The sequence below is a fragment of the Oreochromis niloticus genome, linkage group LG14 (assembly GCF_001858045.2).
Source record: "Oreochromis niloticus isolate F11D_XX linkage group LG14, O_niloticus_UMD_NMBU, whole genome shotgun sequence".
NCBI classification, from domain to species: Eukaryota; Metazoa; Chordata; class Actinopteri; order Cichliformes; family Cichlidae; genus Oreochromis; species Oreochromis niloticus.
Window position 1 is genome coordinate 33,060,218 of NC_031979.2, and position 27,893 is coordinate 33,088,110.

General features: G+C 41.8%; 1 protein-coding gene and 1 long non-coding RNA gene across 4 annotated transcripts in view; one reads left to right on the forward strand and one right to left on the reverse strand.

The window, feature by feature from the left end:
• Nucleotides 1-6,805, reverse strand: part of cdon (cell adhesion associated, oncogene regulated) — a 32,860-nt gene extending 26,055 nt beyond the window's left edge. The window contains exon 1 of one of the 2 annotated variants that reach the window (XM_013274392.3): nucleotides 6,289-6,805. The gene's annotated coding sequence lies outside the window, so the exon portion shown is untranslated. The remainder of the gene's footprint in view (nucleotides 1-6,288) is intronic. The other variant, XM_005455094.4, reaches the window with a different exon arrangement.
• A 5,240-nt stretch (nucleotides 6,806-12,045) lies between these two features.
• LOC106098588 (uncharacterized) lies at nucleotides 12,046-15,968 on the forward strand. Of its 2 annotated transcripts, XR_001224870.3 has the most exons (5): nucleotides 12,046-12,315; nucleotides 12,679-12,746; nucleotides 14,153-14,307; nucleotides 14,388-14,497; nucleotides 14,804-15,968. It is a non-coding gene; the product is annotated as an uncharacterized LOC106098588 (long non-coding RNA). The 2 variants fall into 2 exon arrangements; XR_003213940.1 differs by having other exon boundaries at nucleotides 14,153-14,497.
• Nucleotides 15,969-27,893: the final 11,925 nt, after the last annotated feature.

Here is a 27,893-nt window from a genome sequence, read left to right on the forward strand (position 1 = left end):
AAACAAACCAACCCCACCCCCCTTACACGTACAAGCTCGAAGACCCAAAGATAAATATACAGTCCCAAACAGAGTGTGTAAATGCTTTATTTAGTTTGTCTAAATGTTTATCCGTCTCTCCTTGTAACGCTCCTCTTTTGCTGCACAGCCATCAAATGATCGCAAAACAAACTCGGTGGCGATACATCAACACTCACATCATCCGAGTTTCCACTTCTGGCTCCTGGTCAAACTGTAAAAAGCTCTCCGAAATGTTTAGGGTCCCCGCTGCTTACTGCTGCAGCACTGGAGGTGAGAAAAGCTTTTGGGAGATGATGTAGTGCTGCAGCAGTGCCAACAGAAACACAACCTCAATGACAACACCAAGACACAGCAGAAATAGAAAAACTGTGGCTCATGGCAACTCTGCTTTTTCTTGTCTGGGTTCGTGTGTGTTTGCTACTGTGTGAAAGAGTCGTGAAACGGTGACAGTGATTTACTTTACTTTGTTAAAGTCAGTCAAAACAGAGTTTTATCTATCCATCTCAAGGAAGAACTATACTCCGCAGGATGCAGAATGTCTGCTCCCATCTTAAAATATTCTCAGAACAATGTAAAAGGCTGGACCAACCCTATGTTTTATCCCTCTGACTTACATTCCTCCACTCACTTTGAATATCTTTTATAAATAGGGGGTTCCAATGTTCTCTAAAGGCTCACATCTCAGAGTAGGGAAGGCCCAAAATGGCACCCACAACCACAAGCCCGGAGGCAGGCAGCAGCAGTACCCACACTGCCTCACACTCTGATCTGGGAAGAAAACAGCCCTTCAAACAAGAAGCCTGTTTGTCAGCTGAAGGGGAGTGCCAGCCACTAGTTTTGCCTTAATATAGTCTTGCTGATCCTTGTGCTGGCTTTTCAGCAGCACACACATTCTGGTTTGCAGAAAACCCATGTCAGATGTGACTTATTGGTTCAACATTTGAAATAGAAAGCTGCGGTCGCTCTGCAGTTTCAAGCAGAAAAGGCTAACTCTTGGAGCCTGCGACGAGGTGGCGGACTAATGCAGGCGTATTTAGTGGGGTCGGTAACAGGAAGGGGAAAAGAAATTAATCTTGCAAACAGGAAGACGCTGAGGATGCAGAAAGAAAAGGGAAAAAAACATATTCTGAAATACTGTGCAGCAAGAGTCCAGTTCATAAGTTCACTCCCTGAAATCTTCTCTGGGGCTGATTAACAACACAGGACGATGGCTTTCATCGGGTATCTGCACGCGCAATGCCACGTCAGGCCTTCCCAGGAAACATTTTGTTCTCTGTCATGCATGTGGTGCTCTGCATCATGCTAAAGACACATGTACTGTAGCTGCACAAGCCAAGAGGCACTTCCTCAGATGATTATGAGCCCATAAATAAAAGGCATCTAGAGAAAGCAACGTACTTCAAACCATGGCTCAAGATCATTAAAGTATTCTAGTCCATTTTCATCTTTTGTTCTTTCCATATAACCTCACACCCCCAAGCTATGGATAAGAGTTAACCCAACTATATTTTCCTATGGTAAAAAGTTCATCCTACTGTGTCGCACAACCTGCCCTTGGGGCATTTTCAGAATCTACGCGGCCGCCTGGACGCTGCGTTTGTGCTTTAAAGCGCTACGTGTGTGGTATTGGCTTACATTCCCTTATCATATTGAAAGCATGGACACATATATATTTAGCTAAGGCCTGTATTTCCATTACATTAACAGTATGCAAACATTTTTCAGAGAACAAGCAGACCTCTTCACCCTGCCTATCTCCAGCCCGTGCAGCCTCATTCCGCTGCATTTCAGTGGCTGGCTGGAACATCTGTTTCTGCTGCTCCAAAAACTGTTTGTTTGTCTTAACAATTATGCCCTGATGTTTCTCATTTTATTTCTCAAATCTCCTGAAAGTCGTTATCCAGTTTCAGGTCCTTCAAGGTTCTGAATTTTTAGAAACTCAATAGGGTGATCTGTTGAGAGCTGGCGTATACATTGAGTTACAGTCAGCTCACCTTTGACATTTCGGAAGAGTTGTACCAGAGGAAGCAGGCAGCTCATCTGTAACCTACAGGAGAAACAAGTTTGCGTAGTACGGCGAGTCTGTGCTGCTGTGTTTGGATCATCTGTCAGAGTCGGGGGAATAGAAGAAATAGGGAGGGGTGGAGGAGGTGGGGGTCCCAAAGAGAGAAATGTGTGTAGTGTAGTTAAAATAATGACAGCGTGAGCTCATAGGAGATAAGAAACGCTACTTATGTCTGCTTCATATAAACACAAGCGACACCTTACAGCTACCGATTTTGCCAATATGGCTACCTCAATTCCAACTTGCCAGTTCCGCTCACAGCCAGCCCACAGAATATATTAACAGAGGGAACCTGAAGTTGGAAAGTAAAGCCTTTTTTGTTAGCACCGCAGCTGCAGGGCGCTCTCACCAACCCAGCAGTCACAAGAGCTCAAACTCTTACTCTGACCTGCCCATCTTTCCCAGCGACCCCCTGCCCATGGCTGCTGGGTGTTGTCAATCAGCACCCCCCTGGCTCCTTGAACATGGGGGCTCTTTGGCATGCTGCCCACAACTCCCCTCTGTCCATCTAATGGGGCCTGAGGTCTGACTCTACCCTTGACGAATGGGAGCTGAAGCTCTCAGAGTAAAGGGCAGCAATAGAAAATGGTAAAAATGCTGCAGTATGACTCAATCCCTGAGCAATGAGAGTAAAAGGAGGGCTATATGTCAAGAGTTTAAAACAAGCCAGGTTTTGGTTTGGGAATAGTTACTTGTACGGTTTAACGTCAACCATAAAACAGTTTCATAAATTCTACATTATTATTACTAAGAAGCTGAAATGGATTAGTAATCAGAGATTTAGAAAATGAATAAGTCTTAATTCCAGCAGTCAAAATATTGTGAAGGAGATGAAAACTAACGTGACCGCTCCAAAAACAAAATTTTCTCCTGTTTTATGACTCTCATAACATTCTTCTCAGCCAAAGGTTGAATCCAATGGTGCAATAATACGACAGATCAGAGCGCGAAACCAAATAAACAAGCAAGCCACATTGTGATTTAGGTTTTAAACTCACTTCCATTCACTTTAGAGCCAGAACTGAGGTTTACTGACAGGCCTCAAATCTGTACGGCTTAGAAAAGGGGAGAATGTGGGAGATGGCCAAAATATACTCCAGTCTCCCTCTTCCTCCACACTCACCTCAGACAAACCTTCATCTACAAATCTACAACTAAACTGCGTATTCACAATTAGTTTTAACAGCAGAATTACTTTTAAAAATCGTGAGAAAATGATGAGAAGGGCCACTGGACTTTCCCAGAGCCTGAAGTAAGAGAAAAAAAACATCTTAGGATCTTAACTTATTTTTTAAATTTTCTTTAATGACTTTAATTGTCAGTCAACTTATAAATTAATCATATGAGTATTAAATAAATCTTTTTAATCTCAGGAATTGCAAGATTTCACTGTATATATGACTTTACTTTTTGGTTTAATCATTAACAAAACCACATTCAGCGATCATTTGTCATTGCTGGTGTATAAGTGGTTGTGAGAATATAGTACTGCATCAGAAAAATCAAGAGAGCCATTATAAGTGCCGGAGCTGGTATCATTACACGTGCTTATGTCCAAATTGCCCACTTAACATAGTTCTCCTACAGCAACATGTGTTTATCATTAACGAGCACCCTAATGGCTCAAACATTATTCCAACTCGCTTAATGGCATCGTTGTGCTTTGTTCAGGTCTGTCTGATAAGCGCCGAGCCACTAATGGTTTATTAATTTCCCTAAATACATGCAGTGAAAACAAACACACACACACACAAACACACACACACAAAAAAGGGTCTGAGGCTCTGTCCTCCAATTCAGTCACATTCCCAATACAAAGCTACTATAGATAAACACGGTCACTAGTACTAAATACATTAAAGTTGTTCTGGAAAGTTTAAAATCAGGAACTTGTACTACACCATACAGCAATATAGTTTGGACACAAAGGAGAGCCTCATATAGACGATATTTAAAAAAAATAACAGAGCAATAAAGATTGTAAACACATATTTCTGCTGCCATAAAACAAAGATATAAACAAGACGTTTGGCATTCGAGCTGTCTGAATAAAGGAGTAGTCAGTCAAAGAGGACTGACTGAGTGGAAAGCAATGCAAGGATCATAGAGTCAATTAGGTTACAATGAGGGAAAGCGGCTGCAGAAAAAGTTACACCTTAGTTTTTTGGTTTTTAAAAAAAGAAAAACTCTTGGAACAGACTCAAACGTGAGGAAGGATTTCTCCTTCAAAATGAACGCCCTGAACACAAAGAGCAAATCTCCCTCTGCCCTTGTCAAAAGCTCACCCAATATTGGGAAGCACTGAAAGGATTTGAAAGCCATCGGAAGTGTCTTCTTGTCCCCCACCGACGTAACAATGCGTGAGCAACTGTTTGAACTTGAAAGTGTTTTATCTGAGTGCAGCCATGTGTGTCCCACTGACTGGATGTCATGCATTCGAGAGGGATTCAAGACTTTGTTCTTGATAACTTTTAAGTGTTCAGCTTTCTGAGAGTCACCCCTATGTAACAATAGTCGCTGTGAAGCTCTGATGATAAGGGTGAACAGCAGACAGAGGAAGTTGATGAATCTGGCATCAGCAGCCACCACGTTACCGTCACTTTTACTCTGCCGCTTTCCATGTTTCCACCCAGAGGAACAATCTTAATCTCATATTATGACTTACAATATTTATGGTGCATATTACATTTTCATATGCACATTTAGCTGGACGTTTTATAAATGCAATGATTTAGAAAACTGGGTTAATCTTAAAGTTCAATCAAACATCAGCATAGGACTGTGAAAACATAAATCTTTAAGTTCCTGAAGTGCATAGCCTGAATAAAATTAGTTCATGCCCACACTTGTACAACTAGTCTTGAGCTCAAAGCAGTGCCGTCTTTATTTCTACTTCTTTGTTTTGTTTTTTTTTATTTGTAAGATTAGAAGAGTGAGAAGGAACATGAAACCGAGGAGAATTGAGCAACGTGAAGGCTGTTTCATGACCATATGTTTGCACACCTGCATATTTTTTTCTTCAGTATACTCAAAGATTTCTCTTTGTGTCTAATGTTTTTACTCTTTGTCAAAAGCATGCCCCTGGTTGAGTAAATAATGACACCTTCTGTCTGCCAGGCAGGTAAAGTCGCTTTTGCATGCTTTGCACAGTGATTTGTGCACTTGCCAAGTGTCTGAGCAATGCTAACATGGATTTACCAAACCAACGTTTATGACACCCTCTGGGGATTCATCTGAAACAATAAAGGCTCTCTGTTTTTGGAGGAAAAAAAACACACTACTTCAAATATTAGTCCAAGCTTTTCTGCACAGTGGTAAATGTGGCAGCTCCAGCAGATTTTCTGTGGATCTTCTCTATAATAAAAGTATAACTTCTGGACAGTCCATTTTCAGCTTTTACCAAGGTGAATCCAATGTGTCAAGGGAGTGACATGTTTGCCTTTTTTCTAAAAATGTTCTTTCATCTTTCAAAGAAGAAATGGAGCCTGCAGGCCATCTGTTTTCAACTGTGGGATGTTAACTCGAGCGTAGCTGCCTTCAAGGAGCTGCCAGAACTGTTTACCAAACAAATATTTTGGATTTTCTTTTGCTTCAAATCAGGGGATACATAAAGGATAAAAGAGAACTGCTGAATAGCAATGTTAATCTGAGTGCTTCTGTGCGTGTTCAAGCAAAATACAAACCATGACTGTAGGCAAAAGAATTGCTTAAAGGAGTCTTATGAATTGACTTCAGCATTAGAATTTAAAAGAGAATTGTTCAAGCTCTTTTAGGACCATAACATCATATTCTTCTACTTCACGCAAAGCAATGCAGACTTTGTTCAATACTCAGTACTGCCAGTACAATTATAGGCAATAAACAAATCTTATGCATAAGACCTAATTATTTAAAGTCATAGCAGACTTGGTTTATAGTGCGGGCCCTTAATTCATGGAAACGTACACACACTCCGCTCGCCACAGTGCCACTCCGTGCCGCTGGTCTCTCCGCCAAAATTCAAAGTTAAGAAAACAAGACAACATGGATCAAATCGGCACCGTGGAGCTCTCTGCCTCTTTTACCCTAACATGTCTTTTGTTTTTTCCTGAAAACTCGAGCTTTCCGCACTGAATCCTACCCCAGCTCCTCTCCCAGCCAGCCAGCCGGTCAGGCAGCCAGCCCGGGACTCCCCTCTCTGCCTCCCCTCCGTGCCTTCTTACCTCTGTTGCAGGAGGGCAAAAGCTGCGAGACGTCCGGTGAATTAGCAGCAAAACGCATTCTTCTGTTGGCAAATCCGTACCGGGCCCTCCATTAGAAACGGGCTCAAAGTGCGAGACGGCTTGAGGAACATGAAAGCAGCCGGAGAAGTGGAAGAGGGGAGAGAGAGTTTTCAAACCCGTAAAAGCAGCACAGGCGTCGGGGCCAAGGTGCGCCAAGTCCCCCTGGTCGAAACTCGCGTTACGGCGGTGGTGGAGAGTGTTCTCTGGAGTCCGTTTCTCTCAGTAGAAGTCCCGACTTGGTGCTCTCTCTCTCTGTCTCTGTCTGTCTGTCTTATTGTAACTTTCTGCAGTGCTCGGTCTCCGTCTCTACCGCTGCCTCTTCCACACACGCATCTTTGAAGTCAGTGTCGAATTGCTCCGCAAATCATGGCAGCGGAGAAGCTGGTCGTGAAACCAGGAATGTCCCAGCCCCGACGCTCAATACGACTCCTGGAAAAGGGGAGGGAGAGAAATAGCAAAGGGGTTGGGGGGTGTTACCCTGTATAGACTGTGCATTAACAAGTTTTACAGTCTAACGAGAAAATAACTTCCTCCTTCCTCGTCTGCGCACACGCGTGGACAGCGTTATCAGGACGTTACCACACCGTTCTCCCACTATTTAATACCACCTTAATGATGCGCACTGATATCACCTTTTTACTGTAAACAATCAGTTTATTTCATTTATGAATTTCGAAAATTACTAAAAGACTGCACAGATATTTTGAAAAACTGGCCTGGTCTAATTTGGCTAAAAGTTGGCCCTTTTTTAATAAAGTGAAAAGCAGGGATAGGATTCAATAGTGCACAATAAACTCTGATCTCCTGCAGCTTGGTAATTACCACAAGAAAACCTACTACACATGTAATGCTACTTACAATTCCAGAAACACCAATATTCAGTTTGATTTATGCACACAGAGGAGTCTGTGTCTGTGTTAGATGATGAGGAGACACATTTATAGGTAAGAAGTATTTGTTTGGTATGTCAAAGTAAAATAAGAACGGCTACAGTGTAAAGCTATAACCACACATATTTAACATGCTTCTGCTTAATACTCATTTAATCTCTGTCTGTCTCTCTGTCTTAATCTTGTGTTTCAGTCTCAGGGACTCAAACGTATAAAAGCGTTTGTCTTTACTTTCATCAGATTTCTCTCTAGACTAAACCAGCTCTCACTGGAACTATTGACTTGAGTCAAAGTTATTAGGGAGGGAGGGTGTTTGAACAGCTAATAGCTGTGGGTCATTCTTTGGCATCAGGCCTGTTGGTTGGATGGTCTGAATGTTGGTTGGCTGCTACAATTTCCTCATCACTAGGTGAGACGCCTTCTCAGCGAGGCAGGGGAGAGCGAACTGTGAGTGTGAAACAGTCATCTGCTGTGCGTATGGGCATGAGTAAACAGCATAATCATCTTTGAGGTAGTAATTATGTGTTCCAGCGTTGGCTGGGCGGTGGAGGCAGCGGCGGCGGGCCCACCCTGCTTTAGACAGCAGGTGCAGCTCACCATCTGACAGCTGACTCTAATGGAAGGTGTGAGCCAGTCCACCCAAGGCTGGGTCAACCCAGTCAGGGCTTTAGATGGCCACGGCCAAAGCCAACAAACCAGCAAATCTCTGACACAGCGAGCGAGGGAAAACAACATGGTGGAGGTGGTGAAGATGTCTGATGAAGGACAGAGGCCACACCTCTGTTTTCGCTCACAAGAGTTCGACAGTTCTGACCTTTATGTTTTTTTAAAAATTCCAACAGACTTTAAATTGCTTATTTTGGCATTACAAGGTCCTTATTTTGGTTAAGGAATCATTTTTGCCCAGCATAAGTCATTTTCACAAATTACCTTTAAAATCATGACGAATTTCTCCAGAAATTGTCTAAATCTGCCCTTTCACACATGTAGCATACAACAAGACATGATCTGTGTCTGATGCATTCTCACTTATTGGAAATACTGCTTCTAGATAGGCAAGGTGTCCACATAGAGCATTCAGGATGTAGGATATGATGCACATCAGCACACATGTGCTCGCTGTAAAGTCTCAGCACAATTATCTGCTCCGTTCACATGCATATTCAATCAGATATTGCATTGTTGTTGTTGTTTTACCAGGAGCTGGAAAGTCTGTTTAATATCTGGCCCAAGTGATCTCATGTGCAGCTCCTTCAGGCAATGTCTAGAAGATTTCAGGGGTGCAGTACATGTATGAAAGTGGCTTAAACGTAGCCAGATCCTGATGACTACAGACTGCTACTCCTCTCCTCAGACCATCAGAACCTTTTTTAGCTGGATCACTTTTAAACATTAAATAAATGTAATTGGCAGAGGAAGGGTTGATCACAAAAGCACATTAGGGTTTATCACAGCCAAAAGCTTGTTTCTTTATTTGCTTATATAATATAATGGATTTGAAGTAGTTATACACAATTTATTAACCAATAATAACCATAATCTGTTGAACCTTATAAACCCTTTATGAAGTCTATGTTATTAGCTAGAGCTACCCGCTTTTCTTTTTTTTTTTACCTCATCTTTTTTTCCACAAATGATTAATTTTCCTTCAGGCAGGTATTCATCTCACTAATGACAGCCTCTCTCTCTCAGGGTCAGCCACTGGTTGGAGATGGAGACAGAGACTCCTGATGTTGAGGGGGGGAAACGGGGTGATTGGACACAGTCGCATGTGAAAGGCCAGAGAGCGGCTAGTCCACAGGGAGCACGGTCCACACACAAAGGGCCATGGAGGGCCTCGGTGGGGGCGGGTGGGGCAACCAAGGAGGAGAGGCCACGCTGGGAACCAAAGCTGACAGCACAGACACTTCTCATGCACTGAGGGTTCGGCTGTCTCTGGCCCCCTGGGGTATACACTCACTTGTCTGTACGAAGCTGCCAGCTCCACGCTGTTGAGCCACAGCAGCTCCAGATAGCTGCTCACTGAGCGCAGAAGCAGCAGAAACATTAAGCACACAAAGCAGCTCTGACCTCTGGCCCACATTTAACTGATATGTGGCTTGTTTCCTGGCTCACATCAGCGCTTATTCCAAATACCAATAGATTACAACACATTTAGCCAATTCCAGATTACTTTTTAATGAGCATACAGCCACTGCAAAACAGTAGTTTACACTTAATGCAATCAAGTTTCCTGAGCCTGACCAAGGTTGAAAAGGTAGAGAAATGACACGTGACTGTCTTACAAAGGCTTTGAGCGCTAAATCTGCAGACTGGGACTGTTTGGAGTTGGTACATTCAGCATGTTGTCCTTTGCTGTGAGGATAATAAGCTTCCAAGCACTGTCAACAGAGTGTTTATGACCTGCAAAGCAGCAGTGTGTTGTGTTGACTCTGTCAGCAGGGGCCTGAGGGACGCCTGTCGCCCAGTGCTATTAAAAGGCACTTTCAGATAACAGAAGAAACATCTCCTGTTTGAGCCAGTCAGGGTTTATTGGTTGGTCAGTGGGACAAAATACCAAAGCCTAATTGTTAGGCCTCAGATCTGACACCAAAATTTACATAATTTACTTGAAAACAGATGTTGTGAATTTAGAGTGCAACCCGATGAAAAGTCCTGTGTTGCTTTAAGTAGAAGACAGACATGTTTGTCCTAAGCAGCGCGCATAAGGACATTTATTTTAAACTTTTTATGAGACAGGGAAAACTGTCCGGGTGAAGAAATATATACTAGAGTGAGAAAAATCACAATATTTTACAAGATAGACTCAATGGATTTCCCCTCAGAGAGCCATATATCTCATGTCCTAGACAGGTGTGTGCGATGAGTGTATATATGTGTACACTGTGTCTCTCAGAAGGTTTGGGTATGAGCTACAGTTCTGTGTGTGTTCGTGGATGTGTAAAAGACAAGGGTGAAAGAGAAATTTGAAGGCAGCCCTCTCCATCTGTTTTCTGCATCACTGTGGTGGGATCACATTATCCATCGTGGGCTCTCTGGGAATTTCATCAGTCTGTAACATCTCACTTATTCACACATCTCTCTGGGCTTTACCATGTAGAGAAACCCAGAGTCCCCCCTGACACTGCGCTGACCCTGCACATCCTTTACAGCTTTCTCCCGTCTGATATCATGGCTCTGTGAGAAGCACACGGGACGTAAAAATGTCCGACTCCAGGTTGTAACGCTGTCCCTGTTTTGCCTAAGTTGTCCACAATCCATCAAATATATTCATTCACATAAACACGGCTACTGCTAAACACAACTGGCTAAACACAAAGGTTATTTTTATACTTAAAAAGGATATGACAGTAACAGAACATTTTGAATGAACTGTTTACGAAGTGTTTACGAAGTAAACAGTTCATTTACAAAGTAATTTTTATACAAAGTCCCCATTTTCAGAGGCTCAAAAGTAATTGTTGTTAAGGCTTCAAAGTAAATCCTTTGCAGTTAATGACTGCCTGAAGCCTGGAACCCATGAACATCACCAAATGCTGTGTTTCATCCCTGAGATGCTCTGCCGGACCTTTGCTGCAGTTTCCTTCGGTTGCTACATGTTTTTGAGTCTTTCTGCTTCAGTTTTATCTTCAGCAAATAAAAAGACTCCTCTGCTCTAAAGGGTTGACATCAAGTGACAGACTTGGTCTTTTTGCCTCGAGAAACTCGGGAGTTGCTTTTGCGGTATGCTTTGGGTCATTAGGCCATTTGCACTGTGAAGTGCAGTCCAATCAGTTTTGTAGAATCTGTTTTTTTTATCTTAGTGTAATGTGATTGCTGATAGTAGCGATTACATCATTAATTATTACCAAAAAAAAAGAATACATTTACAGGGCGTAGCTCACATTTTGAAATTTGTTATCAAGTCTATGGAATATGCTTGGTGTCTAGTTCAGTCAGTTTTCTTATGTAAAAAAAAAAAAAAAGGTCAGATTTCCACACATTTTTACAAACAGTGTGTCTGTAAAGTTGTCATTAGTGTTTCTTGGTTATCCGTAGAAAAAAAGAGTTTTTGAGACTAAATAGTTCCACTCACACTTATTTATTTACATTGTTTTATGAGTGTCTCACATTGTGAAATGATTAGCATCTGCAAAAGATATCCAGTGTCTACCCATGTAAAGTCATTAAAGCATCCCTCCTTCCATCCATGCCTACACTCACGTCTACTGAGCTCTGTCAGCCAAAGACGGGCTGTTCCGGTCTCATCCCCAGCTTTCAAATCAGCACTGATGTGCCGTTGTCATGATAAAGCATTCTTGACTTGGTAGTGGGTATTTGGGGAATAGTGCAGCACGAAGAGGCTGAAGTGAAATATCATCCCAGTTTAACGTTGAAGTTTCCTCCAGTCCCACAGGCTCATGGTGACCTTGTGATTTATGATGCAGTTCTGGAGGAGCGGATCAGAATACGACCGCTCCATAGCTGCACAAACACATGTATACCAGACTCATTTAACTCTCATACATAGTCACTGGTGATCTTGATCTGCACTGAGATCAGAGAAGCTGAGATCAGAGCAAAAAAAAAAAGAGAGAGTAACCGCATTTTCTTCTCTTGCTTCTGTCCGTGTAAAAATGCAATGCTTGTTGCGGGTAACTGGCTTTTCCAGCTCATTCCAAATGCCATGAAGTGATGTAGAAAATGAGCTAGATGAAGAGGATTAGGACCTGAGCCTGCAAGTGCTTATCATCTCCCATAGCGCTCTAGTGTAGCCATGGAAACAGGAAGTGAGAGGCAAGCTTCCAAGATGGCCACCAGCTTGTGAATGGGTGCATTCCTCAACGGCAGGGTGTCTACAGCAAGGAGGAGGGGCAGCAAGTGTGTTTACTTCAAAAAGGGACTACATAAATAGTAACTGCTGCTGTTTAAAGGACTTCCTGTCACTAGTTATTGCATATAAGAGCAGTTAAATAAACGATCAGTTTCCCATCGGGGCTGCTTCGTCTTTACTGTATTGGGATCTGCAGTGGGTTCAATCCGGGATCCTGGCGTGTGGATTTTAAAGCCCCAGACTGGAGTCATGGAGCTGTTACAGGTCACCACACTCTCTTTCACTCACACCCCGCCTGGTCATATAACCATCAGGCACACACTCTCAGCCTGAATTCCACATTCAGCATGCTTTTTCTCTGCCAAGTGACTTCTTTACTGACTTTTCTATGAGAACTATTGTTTCGTTATGTGAGGAGTGCATCTGGTGCAAGGGTTCAATAAACTGTTATGATCTGAGGTTATTTCCTTGGAGAAATAACCAAGAATTTAACAATTTAGACAAAAATTGTTAATTAGATTAAAAAAATGTTGTGTTTTCTTCAGGACAACAGTGATAATTATTTTTTTTGTCCCACATACCTGTCAGTTATATAATGTGAGGCTTTTCTGTCACTCACAATCCTAGATTACAAGACTGTGGTCTGTCCCTGGCAGAAGTAATACCTCAGCAGAGGGCCTGCCACCTTGGTGGAGGTAAGGTTGTACTTTTTTGGTTCATCTGTCTTGTTGTCTCTCAGCAAATGCTACTAGGCTTATTTTCATGATTTTCTTGATATGGAGCATAGACAAAGGGACAAGTTTATGTGTGTGCAATAAGAAACTATCATAGAAGAATGGACTTGGATTTGTTTTTAATATAGTTTTATGTGTTCACCTGACACTGTGTAATGTTAAACTACTGCCATCCTGGCCAGGACACCTTTTGAAAGGAGGTGACCAAGCCAGGATAATTATCTTGGTACAGCAATTGCTTATATAATTTTAAATCTAATATTACATAAAATATTTGATACGATATTTTAAATTCAAGTGCTCAGAAAGTTTCCTTTGTGTGTTCTTAAAGATAAATAACTGACAGCACGCCTTCTTAATTCATAGAGTAAGGGTTACCAGTGTGCAGAAAGGCTTTACGAGGACCTCAGTTCAGTTTTACCACAGGCCATTTCCTGCATGTCTGCTCTACTCTGTTTTCCAAAATAAAGGCTAAATGCCCCCAAATAAATGTTTAGTAGTTCAAGGCTTTCCATTAGAGGCTTGATTGTCATAAAAAAACCCAAAAAAACAAAAAAACTGCACCTTTGTCTCACCTACTACATACATAAACAGGTGGAAATGAATATTTCTATATCATATAATGAATAAAGCATATTTTCACTGTTTATAAGCTATCAGAGACAGGAACAGGGGGGTAAACACAGATGGGTGACAAATTAAAGTATTTTTGATTAAGTTCACTTATCAGATTATAAATAAGGGTGCTGTTTAGAGTGATCTCTTATAACCTGATGGGAGTGGTTTATTGCCATGGACCTATCCACATGGTGTGAGTGGTCACTGAATTGTCTGATAAGTATGAAAATGCGTGAATTGCTTTGCAGCCTCTACATCTCAAACCACTTGACCTGCTAAGGGAGATTTTGTTACATCTCATTAAAACAATACCACCTTTTGGAACAATGTTGCTACATCCCACTACTTGAAGACTTGAAGAATCAATGCCAAACTACATTTAAGCTGCTCTGAAGGAACATGTTGACCTTTTTTTCTCTTTAACTTGTCACCTGTCTGTAAGCTGCATATTGTAGATGTCACTGTGCAAATATGCAAGTATCTACCAAGTGGCATTGTTAAGAAGGAAACCATCCATCAAGCTGTCAACATGAATTCCTGAGTGCAGAGCACATTTGTCAACTTTAAGTGGAGCACATGCCCAAAATATTTGGATATTTAAACTTACCTCATCGTGGCGTTTGGAGTGGACCGGCATTCCCACTGGTGCTAAAATAAACCACAAACAGAGCACTTGGGTGTCACTGGAAGCCTTGAGTGGTATTCTCTAGAGGATATTTCACTATGCCTTCATGCTTGTTTGTTTTCAGGATATGAGCAGAGATAAAGAGCCTGGCGTTTTACAAACAGAATGGAGGCTGAGAACAGGATGTCAGGGTGTGATAGACCGTCCGCTGCCCTCATTGTTTTTTTTTTTTCTTTGCTTGCCTCTTCTGATAAAAACAGCGCCCTCATCTAAGGAGAAGTATTAAATTTTTTTGTGCCTCACACTGGTCAAACATCACCAACAGGAAGATACCATCTGCCATGTGTTTGCATTCGCAGAAGTGGAGCTTCACAGCCCACAGCAGGGGCCAGGCGCACAATCACTGCAGAATATCACCAGATAATCTCTGTGGAGCCTCAGGAAAAACGACCGAGAGTAAACAAAGAAAGTATGTGTACATAGCTGCCCGTTTTCAGATTTACTGTAGATCTGTTTAGTGTGTTTGTGTATATATGTAGCTGTATAGATGCATGTTTTGTCTCTCCAACCACATTGCAGTGATGACCCCTATCTAATCAGTGACACAAGGCTTTTTGTTGGGTTCAATTAAACCCCAGAGGAGTGACTTTTAAACAAAACAGAATGGGCTGTGGGGAAATCTCAGGCAGATGTGGAGTAGAGACACTGATGTCTTCATAATGATATCTGTATTTTTTTACAGCCCATCTCCTTCTTTCTCTCTCCCTCATGCCAGTTAAACAAGCTAGATCCGTGAACAATGTGCTCCATGCTGCAGGCTTCTCTTCCCTCTTCCCTGCTCCATAAATTGCAGTTCCCGGGGGACCACTGGAAAGACAGTACAACTCAGAGCCAGATAGAGCTGTCTGAAAAGGCTCCAGCTTCAAGTTAGGCATGCTGAACAAAAGTCCCATCACCCATGAAGTTAAATTAATTTATATTTTCTGCACCACATTTGGTTTGTCTGCACCCTACACGGTGACAGTCAGTGTGTTAGGGCCGAGCAAGTTTGCCACTGTGCATGTGGTCTCTTGATCAGGGCAATGAAAGGCAGTTTACAGCCTTTTAAAAGGTGTATAAAAACCTCTCTCTAAAGAGGCATATACTTCATGGCGTGTGTGTTCCCACAATTAATGTCTGAGCCCAGCATGAGACCACTGGACATCCTTCCTCATTTTGCCTCCTTGCCCTGAAGGACCGAAGCCACTGCTGAGTTGCAGCATTAAAATAAAATGTGCAGTTTGAAATGAAAATATGAATCGGAAAAACTGCAGGCTGATGATGTAAATGACACACTGAATAATGCCATCTGTTGGGTGGTGTGAAACTGCGTGCACCTCCATCTTCCAGCACCACTATTTCATGAGCATGCTTCTTTTTCTAGGTCTTTACTATGTGATTGCAATCAAGAAGCAATCACATAGTCACGCGAAGAAAAGGTGTATGCGGATGTTTAAACAGATCAAATATTATGACAAAGAAGACAAGGCGAGGCATTTTGTTTTGTTCTGAGATATCAAGGAAAAATGAGCATCCGGGACAAATTGGTTAAAAGAGAGAAAGGGCAGGTTGAAGCTCTCAGGGACACGATTAGGAAGAGTCAGGCAGCTCAAGCTCACTTCACAGCTAGTGCTGGACAGTTTGGGATCAGAAGGAGAAGAACTCAGCAGACCACCAACTGATGCTACAGGTGAAGTATCACACCAACTCTTTGAAATGGTTTTATAATGACTAACTCATCCCAGGTGCTTGAGGTTGGATACACTTGCAGGGTCAGGGCAACAGAGTAGCACAGCCAAGATGACCCTGACCTCTCAGAGAATCATATTCTCCGGCAAGACTGTGAAAATAAGCTTCAGCTGACGTTACTGCATGTAGTTAAATCAACAGCCTTGAACTCCTCCGCCCAGCTGACTATTGCTCTGATTTAACATTATTGAATGTATTCCGACTTTTTAAAAGTCAGGTTTTATAAGGTCTCAGATGAAAAGAATCTTTGACTATGTCTAAGATTAACAATGTTTTTAAAAAAAACCAAAAAAAAAAACCTATATAAATGTTACAACCAAGCTCAAAGAGGACTAATTTTTATTTGATTCTTTTGTTTTCTTTTGTTTATTTCATGATGATGATATGTGAAATGTAGATAAAACAATATGGGTCTTTTGTAAGTAATTTAAATGCCATGGTGTGGCCAGGGCAGTGGCTGGCTGTTACTTTTCTCTGAAAAACATGCCAGGTGGCAGTACTTGTAGCTCGAAAGAGTTATATGGCTTTAATGATGCTTTTATGAAGTCATTCATTTCATGTGCACTAGTGCACCGGCACACCATCACAGATGCTCTCTTTTTAACCTTCTTGGATTATTGAACCGAGTAGAGTAATGAACCCTGGATGTTTTGTATTTTTTAATCCAGCCACATTACCCTCGTTATTTCTTGTTTTGCTCATGTCATTTTTTTTTATTATATAGCAATGTTAACTACATTTTAAAGGGTATTGCAGTGTATTTAGAAATGGGTTAAAAAATCTTCCCTATGTGAAACTATGTCTTAATGCTCTTAGCAGCTCATACTTGTAAATAGGTGTAACTGGTTAAATGACGAAAACACACCTAAGCAACTCCTTTTTGGTCTAATTTTTGTGTTTATTTTCTTTACTGCTCATGGTGAGCTTGCACACACATATTTGCTTTAATAAAGAACTTGCTTGCCACTGAATGGCCTGTTTATCAGCATGTGGCTGTCAGGGAAATTTATGAGATAATGAGATTTTAGATTTTTTCTTAATGAAATTCTTTGGCTGCAGAGGATATTAGCTGTGGTGGATCAACCTTTAAAGATTTTTTTTTTTTTTTTTTTTTACCTCTTTCAACAAGAGGCAAAGTCAGGCCAGTTTTCATTTTGAGGGTAAACTAAATCCACTGCATGTCTACTGCACTGTAGTGAACGCACAAAGATTAGTTTCCAGCTCGATTCAGAATTCCCATTTCGATTGTGAGGAATTGTGGAACTACATATTGATGGAGTTTATCTCTTCTGTGCATATAAGGGCCAGTCTCCGAGGCCCCCGTCCAGCCATGAGCTCATTAAGCCCAGGGAGTTCACACCTCTTGCCATGTTGGGCCCAGCTGTGTCCCCTCAGTGTCCAAGCTGGCTCAGTATTCAGGAAAGGCTGCCAGCTTCACAGGCACAAAACAGGCCAGGCCCTCTGATCTCTGCTAGAAATGCTATAAATCACAGAGTGGAGGTGATGGTCCAAAGTGCTCATTAAAATAGGCCATAATAAATATGGAGGGAATGAAAGGCTCTCTCTACCTGTCAGCCTGGGACAGTTAATGAGGGGAGGCTGTTAGACGTTACTAATGACTGATGATTAGGAAAACGGTGGAAGGTGTGTTAACAAACATTTAACTACAGATTGGCAGTCGTAAATGTTTCACGGCTAAAATGGGCACCACAGAAGGACCTTGTCTGAAGTGTTTAATCCAATTCAGCTTGACTCAAACAGATTTTAACATCACATGGGGTCTCTATGCTTTTAAATGTCAGTGAAAGTTAATGTTTTAACACTGTTTTAGCTCTGTTCCACTGCTACGTCTTTTTATTTGTCATTTTATCAGCAAGATTCACACTAATACATGAAAGTTGATGTAAAGTTGAAAGGAGTTGTAGGAATTCTCTTCTTTTAGAAAAGTGAAATAGCATACCAGAGGGAGCACTTGAGTGCTTTGGTAGTTTTGATAGGACTTTTTTAGATGACAACTCACTCTCTCTAGTCATTGATCAGGCAATCACTGCATTTAACATAAAAACTTTTATTTTAAAATCATAGAAGAAGCTCACTTAACATCTTTGGAGAGTTTTGCAACTTTGCAACTTGAGTCAGTGATAACTTCACTGAGTGTCATCATTCATCATTTTAATAAAGTAAAAGTGCCAAAGTGTGGGTTTTCCAGCTTCTCAATGGTGTGGTTTTCTGAATCACGTGAGTCTGAACTTCATACATGTAACGTATAAGTGTACAAGTGTATATAAGTGTAAAATCTTGGGCTCTTAACACTATAGTGACTCATATTTATTACTTTTTCCTATTTTAAATAATAAAAAAATGTTTAACTAATCAAATTTCATGAGTCATGGTACAAAGCAGATAACACAACTTTGAATATATAAATATATCAAATAGATTTATATATATATATAAAGATATATAAACTATCATTTTCTCAGAACTGCATCAGAACATGATCCATAGCCACATTCCTTCCAGATCTCAGGAACAAGACACACACAATCAGACAAACATGCTCATATTCGTTACTTGCACTGGCCAGCTGCAGAAAAGCTAATATTGGGCTTGGTTTTTGGGTTTGTGCAGGGTGGATTAGGAAGCACCATCGTGTGAAAGAGCTCTCTTATCGCCTTGCAGACTGAACCCCCTGCTGCAGGTCACCATTCAGCATCAATCCAAAGACGGCTTTCACTGTGCAGCCAGGTGGATGCAACATAACTCAGGAGTCAGCCAGTGTAGTCTGATGTGTTTACCTTCCAGATAGCCAAGATTTAATATTTCAAAGCACAGCTGAAATCCTTCTGGGTGATGTGTGTTCATGTTGATAAAAAAAAGGGGGAAGATGATCATAGTGTTGCTCTTTATGTTTGGAAAAACAATGAATCAAATTTAGTTGATGCTGACATAAAAATGTATAACCTCAGCGAGTTGCAAATGAGCTCACATCAGCTGAAGCTATCGTCTTGCTTCTAGGACATTCTCTTGCTTTGCAAAAATAAAGACATGAGCACTGTGTTCTATGTTGAAAATAAAATAGAAGGAAAATAAGGAATCTAATGAAGAAAAAGAGAAGCGCAGGCCTGACTGGATTAGAGAGGGCCTGTTTTTCCTCTCCATGTCAATGCACTCCTCGACCAGGGCAGATAGATAGTGACGGCCTGCCAGTTGGTTTTCATTACATCCTCTGCATTTCAGACCTACTCAAAAAAAGAGAAAAAGAAAAACGGTATCCATCCCTTCCTCCCGCCCCCTCTCATGTGAACACACTTTTCCCTCTGAGGGAAAGGTACAAATTGTTCCTGAAAGTGAAAAAAATTGCCAGAGGGGACTTTTTTCAATGTATTTTTCTAATATCCTCTTCAGACTTGAAGTCTCCCCCGCCTGCCTTTTTTCTTTTAAGTAAAACCCCGTCATGTACCCCATGGGGGGCTCCAGTGGAATGCTGCTTCAATATAAGATCTGTAACTTTGCATTCACCCTAATGCATGGCTACGTGTGTCCAAATGGGTTTCCATATGGGGGGGGAGGAGGAAGGCGACTGGAGGGAGGGGGAAAATTTCAGTCAGGGATATGGGAACAAGGTGAAACTGTGCTTTGTTTGTTGCCCTCTGCGCATACCACGACAAAATTGGAACAGCAATAAAATAAGGCACAGATGTGCATTACTGGCTCAGACTTCAATTGTCCGCAAGCTGGATGGAGGCCTGGTCAAATAGTATTAAAAGGTGGATGGTCTGACTCTCTCTCTCCCCCCACTCTCCCCCCTAAAGGCTTGTTATCTCTCCAACATGCTGTGCTGCCTGGATGCCAGCATAGCACACCGATAACCACAACCAGAACATCTCCCCTCATAGGTCTCCTCACCCTCTTCTTCTTGAGTCACGCCATGCTACACCTACGGGAGCGGTGCGCTTCAAAGAGAATAAACTCGCACACACATCAGAGCCACAGCAGGCTGATTTTCAGCGGATAAGACAACTCCTCTCTGTTCTTCGGGAAGCATTGCCCTTTGACCTTCTGGCTTTAACTCTGACAAACTGAACTGTTCATTATTCCAATCAATCAGAAATTCCTTCCTGTGTTCGCCTTCCTGTTTTAGATCACTGAGAATTAGCTGCATCATTTGAAGCTGCAGGAAAATCAAAAACATGTAAAGCAACATGGAGGAAACACACAGACATTTGAGCAGCAAATATGCCATGCAGAGAAAAATAACAATGGATGAATCTTAAATCAGCTTTAAACACATCAGCAAAAAGCACCAGAGGCCTTGAAGATGTTTTTGTATATATATTATAGTTATAAAACTCCTCCTGTAGCCATGAAAGATGTTCTGCCAAACTTCACTTCTGCTCTTCATACTGAATACGATGCCAGCTGTCCAGGCTTGGGCTGAAAGGTTTTCCATTTGCTGGGCCATATTGTCAATATAAACCATCGTGTTAGCCTTCCATCTGCTTTGTTTCTACGTAAGAAAATGCAGCACAGTCCATGGACCCATAAATCTCGGATGATTATCATCACACACCCTGGCTTTCCAAATGTTCTGATTTGTTGGATGTATGCACACATTTAGATGCAGAGTTTTATGAACCCCTGCTAACGCTCTAACTGCACATTTAAACAGAGTAAAGACAGAAACTAAATCCATATATCCTTCTATTATAAAATAAAAATTATAAATAAAAGATATCATGCAGAGACTTAGCCTGATGTAACCTACAGATGTTTATTTTTTATTCTAAACTTGTTCCAGGTTACTTATCCCTTTTTTGATTTGCCAGTATTTTCATCTTTGTTTGTTCCTCAAGATGATCCTTTGTTTGTGTTTTTGTGTGAAAAAAAATTGTCAGGAAGAGAAAGGGAAAAGCAAAAGACAAAGTAAGTGGGCAATTATTCCGCATCTTTAGCCAAGCAGAGGAGGGACAAGTATGGGAACTGTTTTCAAGCGAGCAGCCTGCTGATTTTTCCAGATAGCATATCTGCTTCTTTAACTCTGGCATAAAGGGTTTGTAGGGGACCCAGAGCCTTCAGCAAGCATCAGTCTGTTGATGCAAAGCAGACCAATTACTATCCCCCCCCTCCAAATTGCAGAAGATATTGCCTGCTCAGCCTTCTGCTGAATTTGACTCTGCATCACAAGACCACTATGTACATGCTGGACTCTTATCTGCTGTAGCAGAAAAGCCAAAGATAGAGATAAAGAGCTGCAGAACTACTAGGATGGGAAACAGGATCGCTTAAATGACACACAGACAAGTAATCTCTACACTAATCACTCTAATTAGTTCACTCAAAGCCAGGCTCGCTCAGAGTATTAGCCGTAAGGCATCCTTTTCGTTTCATCTTTGGCAGTTAGCTCTATTAGCGGGGGGAAAAAAAGAAGAAAAGAAAATCAAGTAGTATGTGAACACAGCTGATAATGATTATTAAAACATGAATTACCATTCAAAAATAATCCCTCCCTCCCTTTCTTCCTGTTAAAAGGGTGTTTTTCCTTCCCACTGTTGTCAAAGCGCTTGCTCATAGGAGGTCATATGATTGGTGCTAAAATTGAATTTTGAAATAGACAAAAACTTCAAGAGTTTTAAAGCAGAGTGAACAATTTATATGGCAATCAATTAGCTTCTATAATTGTGGGGGCAGCTCACAAAGCTTCATGCATCTTTGACTTTGAGATTTATGATAAATATTCAAGGCCCAGTCAACTTCAATGCCCAAACAGTGAAGAAGCGGCAAGTAGATTGTGGAAAATATAACAGCGCTTTAAAGCTCAATGAGAAAAAAGGGGCACTGCATGATTCACAAATGGTATGCCTATCTAGTCGTAGTGGTGTTGGTATATTTTAGACTCCACCCTCAGCTTTAAAAAAAACAAGATTTGGATTCCGCCACTCGCCATGATGCCGATGGCAAAACCCTTCTTTCTGTGTAAAGGTAAGTTTAAAATAAGGGGGTGGAAAGTCAGGCAGATGACAGCCCACTAACCAGTCAACAGTTGAATCAAAGGTGTATCAGAGTATGTAATCATGCCAGTGGACCGATGCATTAACATCCAGTGAAAGAATGCTGCTGGTGCTAACATTGCTAATAAGTGCTACTGATTTCAGCAGCATCTGATGAATCATTATCATAGAGTTAAATTAACTTCTGCTTGGCATCACTGTCCTACAGCATGACCCAGTTTCTGCAAATCTTTAGCTGTTAGGTAACCTCACCAAAATTTGTTGCTGTGCATTAACGACAAATATGTACGCTTTGGTCTCATCTCTCCAAAGGTCATTGTTTCAGAAGTCTCGTGATTTGGTAAGATACAACTCTGCAAACACATGTTGTGCTGCCATGTTCTTTTCAGAGAGAAGAGGCTTTCTCAAGACTTGTCCAGTCTTTTTTATAACTTCACTGTCTGAGATTGTTTGGACATCTGCAGAGGACGGATAGTCGATATATTAGACAAAGGATGTTGACGGGGGAGCTGCCAGACAGGAGGAAAATAGGAAAACCACAAAGATTATTTATGGATGTAATAAAAAAAAGAACACATAGAGGGTTGGTGGGACAGGAGAGGATGTTATGGATAGGGTATGGACAGAATCTGCTGTGGCAACCCCTAAAAGGAGCAGATGAAAGAAGAAGAAGAGGAAGAATGTTATCATGAACTTTAACACTTAACACACTAACTGAGCCCTGTAGGGTATGAGAATCAGACCTTGAGTAATTTGTAATTTCTCAGAGCACAGTCTGATCTTGGGGAGAATTTGATAGGACATCCACTCCTGGGAAGGATGTACTTGAAAATGAAAATTTTGGATTCTACGTGACTATAAATGCAAAACTAAATGTTTGATAATGTAACAAAAACTCAAAGTTTACTTGAGTTGTAGCAGTAGAAGCTGATTTGTGTGATGTGCTTTTCAGCTGTTATTATGACCACATGGAGGAGCTTGTAGCATGAAACAAATAGTGCAGTAACTGCTGCTTCGTGTTGTAGCCTACAATTCTGTAGGAACAGTAAGATGCATCCAATTCAATCTAGCTGTATAGCTGTAGTGCGGATTGTTAAATCTCATAGTGTGATGGTTCCTTAACAGATCTGAAAATTAACTAAGGGACTTCAGAAGCTCCACATGCAGTTGTAATCTATTCTCAAAGAGCAGTTAAGCTATGACCCCATGACAACATATTTAGTTTGTCATAGCACCTTGAAGTGGATTCATACACGGTCAGTTAACACCCATAATAAATTTCAGAAGCAAACACAGTTCAGGGTGAAGCATTAATGCTCATCTTTGATGCATGGAAGAAGAAGTGAACAGTGTCTGTCTGTCTTTGAGAGTCACCCAAGCGAGTGGTGTATAGTGAGCCTGTGGGCCCCTGCTTCAGCAGGTTGCGTTTGAGAGCTGCTGGTGCTGTGTGACTGTCCTGCGGTGTGAGAGTGAGGAGCTGGAATCATCCGAACCCCCTGCCGCAGCTCCAACATCTGCTTGCCCACCATAACCAATCAGAGGGGAGAGCTCAGAGCCGAGACAAATCGGCCTGCTCGGTGATCTTTTCAAGGGATCCTGGTGGAGGGGTCAGAACAAAAGCCAACCCCCGCCACCTCAAAACCCTCCTGCTGTATCCACCCTCTTCAACCTCCCCACGGCCTTCTGGCTTTGATATTTTAGACTCCTGCATGGAGGAAAAGCCTTCCCTGTTCATACTCTCTCACACACCCCATGTCCACACAAATACTTCACTGGGTCATGACAGAAAAATGACGATGGTTGAAGTATCCTAAGCATGAGTGACATACAGTGCATTTGTGCGAGTCCTTTCTTTTCTTCGCTTTCACAGGACAAATTGAGGTATTGACATGCTGGAGTCTGTTGCCCTCATCTTTTCAAACTATCTATCTCATTGCTCATCTCTTATCTAGACATTCTGGCTCTAAGCTGAGATAACTCTGACAGCCTGAGGATACGCAGGCGTCAAGCAAGCTGATAGGCAAAGCAACTGCAGTTTTCCAATATGAGATAAACAGATCTGCAAGTCACATAATAAATCACAGTCCTTAAGATCCTGAGCTGTTTTTAAGGCCAGTGTTACATTTTATTTGTGAAAACAGACACAAAGACTGAACCAGACGGCCTGGATCCAGACAGTCTATCCTCTGGCCAGCCCATCTAAGCAGACTAAAGACGTGACTCCCTTTGAACATCTGAGGAATTGGCAGAAGTGCACGAGGTAATTATGTGATACTGTAACAGAGGGAGAGAGAATGAAGAGACAGAGAGGCCATGTGTGTATGTAACAAAGAGCCTGTTGGTACAGTGGATGCCCGCACGGGGATGACATTCACTCCATCTCGATGATAGCCCGTGACCAGCTAGAATTACCTTGTGCTGAAATCTGGCCATATATTCCATTTGATGCTGCTGCTTCTCAGAATGACTTCAAACAGTAAGAAGTTGAGCTGTTTCTGCCAAAAGTTGCTGAATTGAAGCACATAAATCATGCCGAACAGATATACAATACCTCCATTTCTCTGTTCCTGAATGGCTCTTCCTGATGCTCACAGAATAGGTGTGAAGCAGCGATTTTAGAGGGTGAGGTGGGGATTGTTGCTCTTTTGTGATGGCTCTTCTGTGAACTAAAAACCAGATAGATAACAGGATCTTTTATCAATCAAGTACATAAAGCAAACAGTAACCAGCAGTGCACAACGGCTGTGGTTTACTTTACTCAGTTTGATCTCTAAAAGCATCTCAACAGTGATCGGGCTCATTAAGAGGAAGGCCGCCAGAGCCTGCTGGGCTCTGGTTTCAGAGCAGATGTGCCTGGGTATAGGGGACCACCTGATGAAGCCTCAGCCTCCTGGCAGAACCAGCTGCCCTCCTCAAACAGGTGTCTAATGGCTATAAAAATCAGGTTCGCTCAGTTCACTTGTGCTTCTTGAATCTGCGCATTAGTCAGTCCTCTCCCCTTTATCCTCTGCTGTCAGTTCTTATTTATCTAATTGGTGTTACTGGTGAAGAGGCACTGACCCGCTGCCCTTCACCTCTTCCAGCAACCTTTCTCCCTCCTCCACGCGGCCCTGCCTTGGCCCTTAGACCTAATGTCTCCGACTCCATACGTGCAGGCCCGCTGCTAATTTTATGCGCTTCTGCACATTGAACTCTGGTTAACCCCTGGTAGTGATGTGCTTTGCTCCTAACAGATCAGAACTGGCTGTCTCATTGCTAAGAGACTAAAGGGTGCCGTAGATTCATAATACGGACCAACAGAAACAAAGAAGTCGAGTTTGAAGACTTGTTGGATGCCAAGACTCTCTAGTTATTTATACCCCTCTGAAGATTTAAAGTTCTGAGAAGTTGTCATGGCAGAAATAATATGTTCTTGCACTCCCAGAAGTTTTCAACTTCTCATAAATGTAAATATCTCATTAGTAAATCGCATAGCAGCAACACAATCGAAGCATGTACACATGGTCAAAATGACTTGTTCAAACCAAGCATCAGAATGGGGAAAAAACGTGATTTAAGTGGATTTGAAAGGCAGCAATTCACTGGATGAAAATGCTGATGATCCCATAGGTCTGAAGAGAATTCTCAGACTGCTTCAAGCTGTTAGAAGATACAGGACCTACAATAAGAGCATCTCCGAACACACAAAACACTGAAGTTTGAAACAGATGGGTGACAGCAGAAGAAGACTATATCGGCTGCCTCTCTTGTCAGCTAACAACAGGAAATTGAGGGTGCAATTTCCAAAAGCTCACCAAAAGTAAACGCAAGAAGATTGGACAGATCTTGTCTGATAAGTCTCAAGCTCTGTTGCAACATTCAGATTGTAAGGTTTTGGTGTAGACAACATGAAAGCATGGATTCATGCCATTTTTGTATCAACAGTCTATGTCGGTGGTGATATTATCTTGGCACACTTTGAGCCCATTAGTACCCTTAGCATTGTTTAAAAGCCACGGTCTGGCAGAGTATCTGACCATGTCCCCCTTTATGAGCACAGAGTACCCATCTTCTAATGGCTGCTTTTGGTAGTACAATACAGTGTCAGCTCAGATCATCTCAGACTTGTTCCTAAAAAAATGAATGAATGGAAGAATGAAACCAATAGAGCACCTTGGGATGTGGTGGAATGGGAGATTTACATTATGGATTTGCAGCCTACAAATCAACCAAGTGTTGCCATCATATTAATACTTGTTAGAGCTAAAATCTCTGACGAATGTCTCCAGCACTTTGTTGAATCCATGCCATGAACAATTAAAAATTAAGTACCTAATGAAGTGATTAGTAACTCTCAGTACTTGCAAGGGAGAATTCAGAGAACATTTCACGGTATCAGCTATAAGCTATTCTGGCTGTTATGTGCCTTTGATTTGTCAGTCGTGCTGAAAAAGCTGAAATAGGATTATCTCGGTCAGTGAACTCCAGGCTCTGTGCATTATGACATTTAGTTGACAATGCAAACCATGGCAAAGAAAAAGAAATCACGAATTCATATAATTCAGGAACATTACATCCTCAAACTTACTTCTTAAATCACAGTGACGTCCCCAAGATTGATAAAATGCTGCCAAAGGCAGCATTAAAATTCAATATTTATGCTCTCTTTTTTGTGGCAGGTTTTCTGGATGCAAAAATACAAACATGGGTTCGCTTCCATATATGTGACACTGTCTTAAAAACGGGCATAAGCACATTTGTTTTCAGGTCTGGTCTTTCCAGGAAGATATTATTGGTGTTTACTGGATTTCAAACATTTAAAGTGACAGAAATAGTTAAGAAAAAAAAACGGGGCTTGGAGTGGTTTTGAATGTCGCATTGTCAGTTTTGAAAAGTTAATATGCAGGTGTGGTCAGATGTTTGGGGAGGTTGGTTTCCATTGCCTTAAGAGCATCTCAAACCATAAATAACACTTAAAAACATCACCATAAGCCAAGTGGTTATACACAGTACTCTGTTTCCTCAAATAAAGCTTACTTACAGACCTCATAAGCTACAGAAAGAATCATAATACGGTGCTGATTCCTAGATTTATGTTGGAAAACCGAACCATCAACATGCTGAACAAACATGCATTTCAGAAAAAATGTAATCACCTAGCTTAGACAAAACGTGAAATGTCTGTGGCTAGGAATCTTTCAACTAAAATGATTCACAATTTACACCTTTGGACGCTGTAATCTATATGCAGTGCTCCAACCTGTCATACGCAAGAAGAGGAGAAAGAACCGTGTGGTTTTTTAGCTCAACTAAAGGACTGGGTTGGGATAGCTCACAAGGTCACTGAGAGAGCAAAACACTGCCCTGCTGGATAGAAATATCTAAATACCTGGCATCAACAATGATATAAAGACCAGGAGAGACAGACAGTGTGGAAGGCTGACAGGAAGAAAGGCCTGATTTTACTGCGGGAGTGTTAAGAGGGAGTTTTGAAATGGAGAAAGCAGAGAAGACTAGAGCAAGAAGGAGGAGGGGGAGGAGTCGAGCCGACTGCCTGAGAAACGCAAACTGGCCCACTGAAGGAGTTTCAGTCAGGAAGGCACAGTGGCTGGTGGGTAATTTATAGCACAGAAAGGCTTGTAGGGTGAAAAACATTATTTTAGCGGCCCCCACATCCTAATAGAAGCCAGATGTGGAAGGATTAACAAAGACCATTCCCCCCTTCTCTTTCTCCCTCACTCTGCCTCTCCCTCTCTCACCCACCTCTCTTTCGTCTTCCCCCTTTCTAGCTCAAGTCCCTACTGTCTCATTTTCTTCCACTCTTCCTTTCATACTCAGTGTCAGGCTCGCCTGCACTGCGCATGCATATTTTTCCTTCTGAGTGCGAGATGCACTTGGAATATGAGAGCAGTCAACACTCTGGTTTTTGAGGTGAGACTTAGGAAAGCATCAGTGAACCTCTTCAAACAGATCCTCTGTTTATTCCCGCTCCCTGCTCGTGTGCAAATGGGTGCTTTGTGGTTGCTGATGTCACTTTACTCTAGGGGTTGGTCGGGGTTGCCAGGCCACACGTCAGGCAGCAACAAA